Below are 4,891 nucleotides of genomic sequence, written 5' to 3'. Positions count from 1 at the left end.
AAGCTCTTTTACCGCACATGGGTAGAAACTATTTTTTAGTCTACCGGTGCGAGCCTGCAGAGACCTGAGTCGCCTCCCAGAGGGTAGCAGAGTAAAAAGGTGGTTGGCAGGGTGGGATGTGTCCTTCTTGATATTTATGGCCCTGCGCAAGCATCGGGCCTTGTATATGTCATCCAAGGAGGGCAGGTTAGCGTTTGTAATGCGCTGCGCAGTTTTTATAATTCCCTGCAGCGCCCTCCTCTCAGCCACAGTACAGCTGGCAAACCACACCAGGATTCCGTAGGTGAGGATACTTTCCACGGCGCATCGATAGAAGGACAGCAGCAGCGGCTGTGAGACGTTAGCTCTCCGTAGAGACCTCAGGAAATACAGCCGCTGATGAGACTTCTTCAAGAGAGTGACGTTCATTTGCCATTTGAGGTCCTGAGAGATGTTTATTCCCAGGAACCTAAAGTCGTTGACTCTCTCCACCATGTCTCCTTTGATGTATAAGGGAGCAGGTTCCTCTCTCCTCTTCCTCCTGAAGTCAACGACAAGTTCTTTTGTCTTTGATGGGTTGAGTACCAGGTTGTTTTTGGTACACCAGACGGTCAGTTTTTGGACTTCATCCCTGTAGGCAGACTCGTCATCGTTGTTTATCAGTCCTACCGCAGTCGTGTCGTCCGCAAACTTGATGATCCTGTTTGTACTGTGTGTTGGTATACAGTCGTAAGTGTATATTGTATACAATATTGGACTCAGCACACATCCTTGTGGCGCACCTGTGCTAAGCGTCAGGACTGGGGAGTAATTGGACCCCATCCTGACAGTCTGTGGGCGGTCTGTTAAAAAGTCCTTAATCCATCCACATGTGTTTGCATTAACACCTAGATCAGACAGTTTGTCCACCATTCTGCTGGGGATGATAGTATTAAATGCAGAACTAAAATCTACAAATAACATCCGCACATATGAGCCAGGACGCTCCAGATGTGCCAGTGCAGAATGTAGAGCTGTGTCGATGGCATCTTCCGTTGACCTATTAGCTCTATACGCAAATTGATGCTGATCCAGGGTGGGTGGGAGTGAGTACTTAATGTGGGCCAGGACCAGCCGTTCAAAACATTTCATCACGGTCGAAGTGAGAGCAACAGCTCTATAGTCATTCAAGCTCGTAATGAATGTTTTTTTTTTGGGTACAGGTACGATGGTAGCAGTCTTAAAGCATTTAGGGACAGTGCACGTTAACAGAGAGAGGTTAAAGATTTTACTAAAAACCTCCGCCAACTGGTCTGCACAGTCCCGCAATACTCTCCCTGGGATGTCATCTGGTCCAGCAGCCTTCCTGAGGTTGACCCTGCGGAGTGTTCTTCTGACGTCCTCCGTACTCACAGCGAGTGGCGGGTTGTCAGTGCTGGGTGCGGCTGCAGGTGCATGCTCTGCCTCATTCAGCTCAAACCGGGCGAAAAAATGGTTGAGCTCCTCAGCTAGCGAGTTGTTACTGCTGCAGATGATCGGCCCCCCCCTTGCCCTTATAGTTTGTGAGTTGCTGAATGCCCTGCCAGACACGCCGAGGGTCCCTCTCGTTGAAATACCCCTCTATCCTTCTTCCATAGGCTGTCTTTGCCTCCTTAACGGCTCTCTTTAGTTTAGATCTGGCAGTGCTGTACAATTCATCACTGCTAGATCTAAAGGCTGAGTTCCGTTCTCTCAGCAGGTTCCTGACATCCCTGGTCATCCATGGTTTATTGTTTGGGTAGCACCTGGCCTCCCTGTTGACAGTGACGTTGTCAACACAGTTCTGTATATAGAACATGACTGTGGATGTGTATTCTTGTATGTCCTGGTTTGCAAACAAGTCCCACTCGGTGCGCTCAAAACAGTCCTGAAGTTGGGCGGCAGCGCCCTCGGGCCAAGTCTTTATGCTTCTCACACTGGGATTGGTTCTCATAATGAGAGGTCTGTATGCCGGGGTGAGAAAGAGTGATAGATGGTCAGACTGGCCGAGATGAGGGAGAGAGGAGGCTTTGTATCCATCCCTAATGTTGCTGTACACGTGATCCAGTGTATTTTGACCTCTCGTCGGACACGTGACATGCTGGTGGAATTTAGGGGGTCTCCCAATCCCATTATCAAGGGAATAATTAATATGCAACACATTCTGTGACACCCCCACAAACTAGTCATTTCATACCTCTAGTTTCCCTCTCCCCTGACTCTCAATCTGAAGAAGGGTCTCGAGCCATAACCCCCTGTTCCTTTCCCCCAGAGATGCTGCCTGACTCACCTAGTTACTCCAACAATTAGTGTCTATCCTCGGTGTAAACCAGCATCTGCAATTCCTTTCCACACATTATAATTCGCCAGACAGTTCCACTTAGAACTAAATTTGGAGTGAACAATCTAAAATGGAAGCACTTGAGATGGCAAACACAATATAAAGTGAACTCAAATCCAATACAATTCATATTTCATGGATTATTTTCTTTGCAAAAAAGGACTACACGTAAGGCTTAATGAAGCTCTTTGCTAAGTGATTGACCTGATTCTGTCACTTCCTGCAGTGTTGTTGGTGACTTTACATTCCAGGCAGCCTTTCCAGTGGACTGACATTGTTGCTTAGATTTAGTAAGAACTGTCCGCTGATTCAGAAAAACTTAGCAAAACAATTATACTATTGTTCATTCTTGGCCCTATTGCAAGAGCAGCCTTATATCAGTGAAGTTTTAAAAGGCTAATTCAAGGTTTTGTTTCAATGCATGTTTGCATTATATTGTGCTTTGATGCAATACGTCTGAAAACAGTGTTGACATGGATAACATTTGTTAACTGTTCCGTGCCTTCCCCATTAAAGGAACCATTATACTTCTATGTTAAAATCGAGCATACCGTCTAAAGGTACATAACTTGCATTAAAGAAGGCTCCTGAACCGAAATGTTGCCTACCCATTCCATCCACAGATGCTGCCTGACTTGCTGAGTTCCTCCAGTCCTTTGTGTTTTGCGTTGTAATTAAGTGTAAACAATGGGAATTAGAGTCATAGAATTATACAGCATGCAAACGGGTATGTTGGCCAATTTGCCCATGCCAACCAAGATGCTCCATCCACACCTACCTTTCCATGTTTGGCCCATATCTCTCTAAACTTCCTATCTATGTACCAGGCCAAATATCTTTTAAAGCTGTTACAATACCTCCTCTGGCAGCTCATTCCATACACCCACAACTGTCTGTGTGAAAATGTTGCCCCTCATGTTCCTATTAAATCTTTCCCCTTTCACCTAAAATCTATGTCCTCTGGTTCTCGATTCCCCTACTCTGGGTAAAATATTCTGCACATTTACCCTATCTATTCCACTCATGATCTTGTACATCTCTAAAAGATCACCGTTCATTTCTCTGCACTCCAAGAAATAAAGTCCTCGCCTCTCCCTTATAGCTTAAGCCCTGGCAATATCCTCGAAAATCTTTTCTGCTGCCTTTCCAGGTCAACAACATCTTTCCTATAACAGCAAGACCAAAACTGAACATGATACTCTAAAAGTGGCCTCACCAACGTCTTGTACAGCTGTAACATGACCTCCCAACTTCGACACTCAGTACTCTGACTGATGAAGTCCAATGCACCAAAAGCCTTCTTGACCATCCTACTCTGGTTACAAAAATATTTGCATTCACCCACACATCTCCAATATTTGACTCTAACTTGCTCCAATATTTGCTCCATCTGTCGATTCAGTTTGTAGGATTGAAATTCCACAATAGTTCCTCACCTTGTCAGCATTAACTTCAACTGAATTTCAGCAAAGTTACACTACATTATTTCTTCAGGGTCTCTGCTGATATTCCCAGGGGCATATAAGATATAGTAAAAAAACAAGCAACTGCAGATGCTGGTTTGTCGCAAAGATAGACACAAAGTGCTGGAGTAACTCAACGGGTCAGGCATCATCTCTGGAAAAAAGGGTGGTGAAGAGCTCAGGCAGAATCTGTGGAGGACATGAATAAGTGTTGTTTCATGTTGGGACAACCACCCCAATGGTACAAGCATTGAATTCTCCAATTTTGGGTATAGCCTATGAAGACCCCCTCTCTTGCCTGTGTCCCACCTGGATGCACACTCATTTCTCACTTTCCACTCCCCCTTCGCATAATGGCTAAACATTTCACGCCTCATCTCACACTTTTAGACTTTAGAGATACAGCACGGAAACAGGTCCTTCGACCCACCGAGTCCGCGCCAACTACCGATCACCCTGTCCTACCCACTACTATTTAGAATTTACCAAAGCTAGTTAATCGACGAACCTGTATATCTTTGGAATGTGGGAGGAAACAGGAGCACCCGGTGAAAACCCCTGCAGTCACAAGGAGAACGTACAAACTCCGCACAGACAACACCCGTAGTCAGGATTGAACCCGGGTCTCTGGCGCTGTAAGGCAGCAACTCTGCTGCTGCTGCAGCGTTGTGCCGCCTTTTTATTTTTTCCGATTTCATCAGTGGCCTATCTGACGATCAAATCACCCATCCTCCTGCTCACCCGTATATACCTATCACTTGCCAGACTTTGTCCTCCCCCCCCCCCCCCCCCACCCCCACCCCCCACCACCCCCCACCACCATCCCATCACATCACAATCAGTCTGAAGAAGGGTCTGGACCCTCAACGTCCTCTGCTCATGTTCTCCAGAGATGCTGCCGAACCCGTTGAGTTCTTCCAGCACAATGTCTGACTTTGCCTGTATGTTTTGTAGCTCCCCCACTAACCAAAGGCACAACAATTAGTGACCTGCATCCAGATCTCAAGATCTACTTCCAGAGCGCCCTGCTTGGTGTATGGGTGTGAATCGCGCTTTACAGCTGTGAATTGTTCATGAATACGAGTCTGATTATTAATTACCCGCAGGCAAG

The sequence above is a fragment of the Amblyraja radiata genome, chromosome 14 (genome assembly GCF_010909765.2).
Source record: "Amblyraja radiata isolate CabotCenter1 chromosome 14, sAmbRad1.1.pri, whole genome shotgun sequence".
Classification (NCBI taxonomy): domain Eukaryota; kingdom Metazoa; phylum Chordata; class Chondrichthyes; order Rajiformes; family Rajidae; genus Amblyraja; species Amblyraja radiata.
Note: the sequence above shows the minus strand (reverse complement) of the source record.